Source organism: Furipterus horrens, unplaced genomic scaffold, assembly GCF_987537825.1.
Source record: "Furipterus horrens unplaced genomic scaffold, mFurHor1.1.pri manual_scaffold_2, whole genome shotgun sequence".
Classification (NCBI taxonomy): Eukaryota; Metazoa; Chordata; class Mammalia; order Chiroptera; family Furipteridae; genus Furipterus; species Furipterus horrens.
The window spans coordinates 52,764,105-52,775,176 of NW_028327172.1; positions in this window are offsets into that span (position 1 = coordinate 52,764,105).

An 11,072-nucleotide genomic window follows, 5' to 3' on the forward strand; every position below is an offset into this window, starting at 1 on the left:
AACATCAGAGTGGATGAAGCAGAGGGTTAAATCAGTGACTTGGAAGTTTAAAAAAGTAGTTAATATCCAATCAGAACAGCAAAAAAAAGATCTATGAAAATAAGGATAGTATAAGGAACCTGTGGGAAGACTTCAAATGTATCAACAGTCGTCTCATGGGGGTGCCAGAAGGAGAAGAGTGAGAGCAAGATATTGAAAACCTATTTGAAGGGAGACTTTGGTCAAGATGGAGGAATAGGTCAATGCAGCACACCTCCTCAAAGAACCACAGCAAAAATTACAACTAAACCGCAAAACAACTATTACCCAGAACTATCAGAAAACTGAGCTGTATGGAAGTCCAACAATCAAGGAATAAAGAAAGCACATCCATCCAGATAAGAAGGAGGAGTAGAGATGCAGAGATGTGGAGACGTGGAGAAGTGGAAAGGGCAGTCCCACACCCACATATGGTGGATAAAAATTGGGAAGGAGGGATTCCAGCCCAACACCAGCCCAACACCAATCCAGGGTTCCAGTGCCAGGAAGATAAGTCCCCATAACCTCTAGCTGTGAAAACCATTACAGGTTGGAGTGCCTGAAGAAACTGTAACATTCTCAGGCATCTCCTCTTAAAGGGCCTACGATAGACTTAGAACATATGCAGACTCACTTCATCTGGGCTCCAGCACTAGGGCAGCAGTTGGAAGGGCACAAGTAGCATACAAGGAGAAACAAGTCTCTGGCATCAGAATGAGTGCCAGGGGACAGCTTCTTCCAGGACAAAACTCAAGAGGCCAAGCAGCGGCCATAGTCCCTTTTCTGAGCCTTTCCACATGCGCCACAGAACTGCAACACAATATCTGAGACTCCATCAACCTAGATCACATGGGTTGCTCCATCCTGGTGATTACCTAAGGCTCCATTGAATCCAACTTACAGATTTGCTTTTCTACAAAAAGTCAGGCTCCTAAGAGAGAGACTTAAAGCAGCTCTACCTAATACATAGAAGCAAATGCAGGGAGACTGCCAAAATGAGGACACAAAGAAATATGGTCCAAATGAAAGACAGAACAAAACTCCAGAAAAAGAACTAAACAAAATGGAGATAAGCAATCTAGCAGATGCAGAGTTCAAAACACTAGTTATCATGATGCTCAATGAACTCAGTGAGTACTTCAACTGCATGAAAAAGACCCACAGAGAAATTAAGTTTACACTAAGTGAAATAAAGATAAACTTAAAGGAAATCAACAGTGGAGTGGATGAGGCCAAGAATCAAATCAATGATTTGGAACATAAAGATGAATAAAACATTCAATCAGAACAGTAAGAAGAAAAAGAATTAAAAAAAAAAAAAAAAAAAAAAAAACAAGGATAGGTTAAGGAGCTCCTGTTACAACTTCAAACATACCAACATTCGAATCGTAGGGATACTTGAAGGGCAAGAGTAAGAGCAAGAAATTGAAAACTTATTTGAAAATATAATAAAAGAAAACTTCCCTAATTTGGTGAAGGAAATAGACATACAAGTCCAGGAAACACAAAGAGACCCAAACAATATGGACACAAAGAGGACCACACCAAGACACACCATAATTAAAATGTCAAAGATTAAAGATAAAGAGAGAATCTTAAAAGGAGCAAGAGAAAATCAGGGAGTTACTTAAAAAGGAGTTCCCAAAAGACTGTCAGCTGATTTCTCAAAAGAAACTTTTCAGGCAAGAAGGGACTGGCAAGCAGTATTCAATTAGATGAAAAGCAAGGACCTACAACCAAGATTACTCTACCCAGCAAAGCTATCATTTAGAGTGGAAAGGCAGATAAAGTGCTTTCCAGACAAGGTAAAGCTAAAGGAGTTCAACATCACTAAGCCATTATTATATGACATGTTAAAAGGACTTATTTAAGAAAAAGAAGATAAAAAATATGAACATTAAAAGGGCAACAAAATCACAACTATGAATAATTGAATCTAAAAAGCAAACTAAGCAAACTAGCAGAACAGGAACAGAATCATAGTTATGGCAACATTTGGAGGGTGATCTTTTGGGAGAGGGAAGGGGTGAATGGGGGAAAAGGTGTAGGGATTAAAAAGTACAAATTGTAGGTATAGAATGGTGGGTGATGAGTGAAACAGTATGTCTGACACTAAGTGGAGAGACAAAAACTACTGAGGTAGGGAGAGTTATCTTACATAGGAAAAAAACACATTTTTGAGGAAAATCTCAGAAAATAACATTGACCTGTATTCCACTTTCACTGCATTGTAAACAGAATAGACCCTACACTCTGTGGCATGTGCAGGGGAAGAGATCTTCTCATTCTAGTGATGGCCTTGGGAACTGCAGCAACTGATTTCCTATGCTCAACCCTGACATTTAATTGGCAATAATAACATATTTTACATCTACAGAAAAACTTAACCCTAAGCACACACCCATTGAAGAGGCTTAACTCTCTCATTCTTCCTTTTTGGGAGTGTGAACTGACCTTAGAGAAGGTTTTGCTCATTCCCCAGGTGCTCTTTGCTGATGTGCAGAAGACTACATCATTCAGGAGTGCCATGGCCTAAAGCCAGGTCTTCCAAGTTGGTTTCTTTCTAGTAATAAAGTCAATATTACAGTCTCATCTTGCATATTTTAATGTTACTACTAAAATTGTGCAGAAATCCTGGAAGAAAAAAGCATGTCATTCATTACCCTCCCTGAGACTACCAACAGTATTCACTTACTTATATAATACTTTGTATTTAAGTTGCTGCTGTGTACAAGGGATTGCGCTACATGCTAATACTAATGTTTCAGACCTGCACTTTCAAAGACAATGAAGGTTTCTTTCCATGATGAGTGAGACAGATTGAAAGAATAAGGGTTGATATATTGCCTTTATGATTTTTCCTCATTCATTACTTTAGTAATTTATGTTTCTTTGTTTGTTACCATTAATTGAAGGATGTATTATAATGAACATGCATGGAATTAATGAATAATAAATGGTAGGGGTGGAACATAAATGTAAGGTAGCATATGTACTTCTTTAGTAGGAAGGGAACAATTCCTCACTGTGGAATGGACAGGCATAATTCAAAGCCTCATCTCTGTCACATAGGAGTAATTGGGCCTTCTTTGCACAAGTGTTTAAACTTAGTACTCGGTTTTGATATCTACAAAATGGGAAAAATAGTACAGTAGTCCCTTGCTATGTAACAGTTCACTTATCATGGCCTCACTGTATCACGGGATCTTTTTAAATATTGTATTCAATTATTTATCGTAGATTTTTTGCTATATCATGGGATTTTTGTGGTACTGTATATGTATGTTGTTAAAGTTACATAGGTTTAAGAGTGTGGAATAAATGTAAGGTTCCTACTTCATGGGGTGTCTGGAACATAATACCTGTGATAAGTGAGGGAATACTGTATGTAGCTTACAGCATTATTGTAACATTTATAAATAACATGAAACTCTTGGCACATAGAAGGCACTTAGGCACCAAAACAGAGCTATTTGATAGAAAATCTGCTTTTAGTTAAGCTCAGACTGCATGCATTTATTTGGTTCAATACAACATGCCTCTTATTTGAAACATCATGCTGTGAAGACACAAGGGAAAGAGATAGTAATTGTAATATTTATCACACACATTAGTAGTCTTGGCTGTTCAAAAGAAATACATTTAGCAGTCAAGTAAGAAGCAGTTTCATCTTGGTTGCTTAAATATGCAACCTGAAAGGAGGAAAACTCTGAAGCCTAAATCCAATCAGAGCTCATTAATTTTGTGGCAACGGAGCTGTTTACTTTGAAGACAGTGAAAATGAAAATGTTAACACAGGAGATAAATAGGTATTTGTGGAAGAATTAATTTACCTCAGAAAAGCATAGGGTGATTTTGTGGTTAGGTCTTCATTAAAAGTTGAAAAGTCTTTATTTAATGACACCACTAGAATGAACTTGCCTTTCATTTTACTTCTATAGTATAAGCAGCTGCACAAAGTTAACATTCATGAGCAAAAAAAATAGAAAAAAAAAAAAAAGGAAAAGGAAAAAGGTGAGGAAGAGGGTTGCAGAAAGACCCTTTACCTAATAACTCAACACATCAGAAAACATTTAACTTCCTTCGCTGGGGCCCTGGGACAGATTAAGCGGAAGGTGGAATTGAAATGCATCAACTAACCCTTTTAGAGTGAGGAATTATACAAGACCTATTTCTATATGGGAATGGGAGGCAAGATATTCTATAAGATGGAGAAAAGTCCTAGTCAGTAAAGTAAGCAGAGAAGTAGAAGGTTCAAAAAAGATGTGGGATTCACCAAATTAGATAACAGAACAGTTAGGAAATTAAGTAAACAAGACAGAACTTGGGTACAGGGAATCAAAGGAGATATGGAAGTATGGCTAAATAACATTTATATTATTCTTAACTTATCTTCCATTTTTCGGTTCTTTTCCTCTGATCAGAATTTTGGCAGGGTTGACTGAGCCAGGGACCAATCTCTAAAGCAGCAGAATCTCTCCCAGAACATGGAATCTAAGAAGAAGATGCTGTGATTTCAAAAGGGCCTGTTCGGAGAGTGGGTGGCTGGTTCAAATCGCCATCTGCTGTTTGTCTTGCACCCTGCTTTCCCTTTTTTGGCTCTTCCCCTGTGCTTCAGAGACTGACTCATTCCTAGTCAATACCAAGTGCTGTTTGAAATTTAAAAAAAAAAAAAAATGTAAGTTCCTACACATTGTACTGGCTTTCAAATTTTACCATCTAACCTTTTTTTAATGAATTTTTTTTTCCCCCAGCAGGGGTTGGTTGTTGCAAATATTCTATAATTCTAATTCAATTCAATCAATGTCTATTTAATTTATTCAATATGTAAATTTAATATTATTCCTGCTTATAAACAATGTAAGACTCCAGTTCTCTAATAGCCCAGTAAGAAATGATACTATGCATATGTATTGTCACTGACATTTGTTAGGGATGTGTAAGGCTATCAGATACATGGGTCTAGACTGGTAGTCTCAAACTGGACACACATATCTTAGTGCTACACTGATATGTTCTAAGGGCATTCATTTCCAGGTCCTCAGTTGCTCTTCCTACTCTATTTTCTACCTTCTTTTTAAATAATTGCTCTTCTCTCACACTACAAAAGTAGAAAGAAAGAAAGAAAGAAAGAAAGAAAGAAAGAAAGAAAGAAAGAAAGAAAGAAAGAAAGAAAGAGAAAAAAGCAAATAACACTGAAACATCTAGAATTACCATAGTACATTGCCCAGAATTTACAAAAAAACAAACCAGACCAAAACAAACAAAAATACTAGAGAGTCATATACATAAAAAATTAAAAATATTAATACTAGAGAAGTCTCTTTTAATCAAAGCTCTACAACCCACTCAACATAGCAACACAATTTTTTAATAAAATTTAAATTGTTAATAATTACCAGGATTTCAGTTGTTTGGCTTAATTATGTACTACTGATATTGTAATTAAAATATTTCAAATTATAAAAAATTTCAGGAAATAAAGATATATGAAATATATTTGATTATGTACATCTTATGTAAAAGTATACAGCAAACCATAAAAGATAAAAAATAATTAAGTATAAAATGTATTACATTGAGATACATTTTTGAGGTAGAAGTGGAATGATAGCATAATATCAAGAAGAAAAAGAAGTAAAGAACTCATTCATATATTTTGAAAATGGGCTATGGCTGGTGTGGATCAGTGGTATTAGCGCCAGCCTGTGAACCAAAGGGTTGCCAGTTCGATTCCCAGTCAGGTCACATACCTGGGCTGCAGGCTAGGTTCTTAATTGGGGGCACAGAGAGGCAACCATACATTAATATTTCTCTCTCGCTTCCCATCTCTCTAAAATCAAATAAGTAAACTCTTTAAGAAAAAGAAAGAAAATGGATGTTTATGGTTTTTAATTTATTTTCATATAAGGATTTCACTAAATACATTGAAAATATCACATGACTATGCTTATTCAATGGTCCTATTTGTCTCTTGTACTGATTTTTCTCCCAAAGTCTACTTTACAAAACAATGGCAGGACTACACTCTTGATTTTGGTTGGAATTTGTTTGATGTATATGTCTCTGTCCTTTACTTTCAACATATATGTGTATGTGTGTGTGTTTGTGTGTGTGTTATTTACATAACATATAGTTGGTTTTTAAAATCAGCTTGGCAATTATCTTTTAATTTGAATATGTAAGTTGACATTTATTTTTCATGTATTTATCAATATGCATAGGTTTAAAATATATTTTAGATTATTTTTCTATTTATTCTGCCTATATTTGTTTTTTTCTCTCTTTCCTTGCCTTTTCCTAGATTAACATTTTTAATTATTTCATTTTCACTTTGTTTAGAAGAGAAACACTCATTTACTAATCTTTTAGTGGTTGCCCTGATAATTTCAACATGCCTCTTTATTTTTAAAAGTTACTTTTATCTTTTCCCTAGGCAATGTCAAAAAACTTCTGGCAGGAAATCTCCATTTACCTGGCATTCATCAAACTAGCATGAGTTTATCACTTTAGTTTTTTTTTTTTTTTAGCAGCAATGTATCCTTTTCTTTTCTTTTTTTCTTTTCGTTTTTTACTGTTGTAAAAAACTGTAAAGTTGTCCCAATTTTTCCCTGTTGCTCTTAGTTTTTCATGTTAACAGATTAATCTGTCCTAATACATTCTCCTTCTAAACTAAACCACTAATTTAAAAAAATCATCTCTGTATTTATTTACAACTGCATTATATTCTTTTCTTCAACTATCTTTTCATAAATTAGTAATACAGTAGGCCCCCCACCCATAATCTGCAAGAGATATGTTTCAAGACACCCATGGATGCCTCAAAGAGCAGATAGTACCAAACTCTATACCATGTTTTTTCCTATACATACATACCTTCAACATAGTTTAATTTATACATTAATTCCAGCAAGCGATTAAAAAGTAATAATAAAATAGAACAATTATAGTCATGTACTGCTTAAAAATAGGGACATGTCTTTATTGTTAGGCAAGTTACTCATTGTGTAAACATAGAGTGTGCTTACACACACCTTCATTGAATAGCCTACTACACCTAGGTTATATGGTATATGAGACTATAAACCTGTATAGCATGTTACTATACTAAATACTGCTGGCAACTCTAACACAATGGTAAGTACAGTGCTTTTCTATCTAAGACTGGCAGCAGAGTAACTTTGTTTAAGCCAACATCACCACAAATATGTGAGTAATGTGTTGAGCTATGATGACTGGTTTCCCAAAAAGGTGTCTGAGGATCTGAGGGTAGGAGTGTGCACCTTCTGTCCTGAGGGCTAATGAGACTGGTTTCAGTGACTAAGGGATGATGTATGGAAGAGGAGGAGGAGGAGGAAGGAGGAAAGGAAAGAGGGAGGGTTGTGTCCCATTGGGAAGCCAAGTATGAGGATGCTAAGTTACCTTGCAGCCGCACTTTGGATCCTGCTGGAACTAAGAAGGTTGGAAGGCTATTGTGTCACTAGGTGATAGAAAATTTTCAACTTCATTATAATATTAAGAAACTGTGGTCATAAATGTGGTCTGGCATTAACTGCATCATTCTTATGCAACATATGATTGTGTAACAGTATACTGTAATAAAAGTTATGTGAATGTGGTTTCTCTCAAAGTACTCACCTTTTCACTTCAGGGAAGCACTTTACAGCTTCACTTTGGGTATCTGAATTGCCAGCATCATTACTCTTGTACTTTGCAGCCATTATTAATTAAAATAAGTGTTACTTGAACACAAAGACTCTGATACTGCCACAGTAGACCTGATAGATAACAAAGATGACTACTGTGTGACTAACAGAGGGGAGCGTCAAAGGGATGAGTCACATCTGGGGTTGGGGCAGGACCAGACAGCATGAGATTTAATTATGCCACTCAGGATGTTGCACAAGTTATGAATTATTTATTTTTGGAATTCTTATTAAAAATTTTCAGGCACTGGTTGTCCATGGGTAACAAACTTCACAAAGTGAAACAATAGCTAAGAGGGGACTACTTACACAGTATTCCATTTGGATAACTTATTTAAGGCCTAGTTTTTACACTAGAAGATAAATTTTATGGGATTAAGGACATTTTAATCTTGTATGCTGAGTTGCATCTCTGCACCTAAATCCTTGTAAACAATAAAGTGCTTCTTTACACCCTGGCCAGGTGGCTCAGTTGGTTAGATTGTTGACTCATATACCAAAAGACTTCAGGTTCAATTCTTGGTCAGGGCACATGGCTAGGTTGCAAGTTAAATTCCAGGTTGGGGCACATACAGGAAGCAATTGATAGATGTTTCTCTTTCACATCAATGTTTCTTTCTCTCTCTCTCCCTCCCTCCCTTTCTCTCTAAAATCAATAAACATACACTTGGGTGGGAATTAAAAAATAAATACATTAAAAATAAAGTGCTTATTTACTGCATAGTATAAAAGGCTCCTATCAGGGCTGATTTCAAACTGTCAACTATATATCACTAAGTGAAATTTTGGGAAGACATGTAAACATTTACCTTCAGCACATGACTGAATGTAAAATTTCTGTTACTTGCATTACAAATTTTTATAAACCTATTAAGCTAGACACAAAATTCTCCTCTTTATTAAAGTCTAAATTAATATTTTAAAATATCCTTGACACATGGAATAGCTTAGAAAAATTATCTTGGAGTAAATTTTTCTGATTACTTTTGTAAATTTATTTTCCTCCAAACCATTTGGACTTTTTGCTGCATTAACATATGTGCTTTTGCTGAATCCAGGTATATCAGATAATAAGATTGTTATTTTCACGATCTATTTGAATAAAAGTTGACAACCTATAATCTTAGCATATTTGGGTTTATCAAATGAAATGTGTGTATATATGCACATATTTGTATATGTACATACATATGTACATTTACCTTTGGTGAGGAGAGTGGTCTGGCTATATTTAGTTAACCATGTTATGTATCCACACACACACACACACACACACACACACACCGCCAATGCTCTAGACAGGCACAAGCTTACCTAATGCATGTCTGTAAGTGTAGCCCACTGCAACTCTCCCATTTAAAATAAGGCAAGGAGGAATGAACAATAAACAGAGACCATTGATATATTATTAAGCTAAAGGATTTTCTGCTAAGAAAGTCAAGGATTGATCTACATGAAAAATGTCATTTACTACAGAAAGAGAATAATTAAGTATTAGTCAATAGCTAAGGCATTTTAATAGTATCTTTCTAACAGCTGAAACTGCATTAAAAGACTAAAATCTGGACCTGAGAAAAGCTACACTAATTAAACAAAAATTCTTTTTCTTCACACTGGGAAACTGTCAAAATGTTTTCTAAAGTGGGTATCACATGGAATAGATACAGTTGCACATTGAAATACTTTGAGTTCCTATGGGTCCTAGAATCTAGCTATTTGATGAATTCAAACTGGATCAAAAATTCAGATTATATTAATATCTTATGTATCATTAAAATTAATTAAGCAAGGTTCCCACTTAAGCCCCATGGGAAATACTACACTGGGAAATATAATTTTCATTGAATTAGATCTGACACTTGATTTTGACTAATTTTTGGCATCTGATTCCAAAACTGACCCCAGGTTTCCTCTATCACATCAACTTTTTAAGGTACAAGATACCTTCCCTTTGTCCCAAAAATACAAAATTTACATACAAAGAAAAATAAAGAAAAAATTACCTGAATACAGTGTTTATTTAGAGTTATTATATTCATATAAAGGCTATATGTTGTTACTGTAAGTCATATTGTGTACAAGTAGTAAAATTCTGCTACCAAGCATACATATTAAGGTATTTTATCTTTCAAATGACAGGCTAGGAAATGCCAAAATGAGATACTTGAAACAGTCTCCTTCAGTTGGCAAAACTTTCACAAATTGCTTCATGAGACCCAGCTTTATGTGCAGAGGTGGGAATATAATGTCCTTTCTGTCAACGAGTGGCTCATGTAGAATGTTTGTATCACCAGGTTTAAGGTCAGATCTTGGAGGCCAGTTTGACTTCACTCAATGCTTCTCATGAGCTCTGCTGTCCCACATACACAGAAAACAGGAATACTTGGTGTATCTGCGTTGCTGACCAAGAAGGAAGCAGACAATTTTAAGGTCAACACAGATGATCCAATTGTGCTTGTGATATTGCAACAGATCAATGACTCTCTTTATGTCTTCATATTCTTCACACACACACACACACACACACACACACACACACAAAAAAAAAAAAAAAAAAAACTGAATGACCAATTGGGACTGCACCAAATAAATTGCCATTGTGGAGGAGGATACACTTCAAGCTCTGCCTTGAGCTATCGATGAACAGTCACCATTCAGTTGCGTTATCTATTGGAATTCCCAATTCCTCCATTAAACCATGTATGTTACGGCAATACACAAAGCCACCATAACTTTGAAAGTACTGCAGAAATGCACTTTCTCTTGATCAAAAGTAGGATACCTTTGCTCCTTTTTCAAGCAAGTTTTTCTCATGCAGTCTTGATGCTAGCAGTTCTGAAGCCTTTTTGAATAGTCCCAAATCTCGTGCCAAAGCTTTCAACTCATGCTGATCAAGTCCCTTAAAACTGAGTCATCTTCAAGTTCAAAAGCTTCACCATTGCTGTGACTTAGTTCTTCACCATACTCCTGTTTTTCAAAAGAGGGTAGTTCAATGAAAACTGGCACTGGGATTTCAGCTGAATGAGGCACTGGGCGTATAGCTGATGGTAGACTAGGATACTCTATTTTACATGTATTTTTCTTGTTATATCCTGACATTTTCACTATACAAAAGTAACAGTCACTTGAATGATCTCTGGGCTCTCACCAAACCATGGGTTTATCAAATGGCAATTGATCACGTGTACCCTTTGTCCACATCCGTAAACTCTTGACACACTGCTTCCACACCTTGTGAGGGGCCCAAGACTTATCTTGATCACAAAGTTTTACTTTAAGATACACAAAATAGGCTTGCCTGACAAATGTGCTGATATTTTTCCTTTGGCTGAGAAATGCTGAAACTGC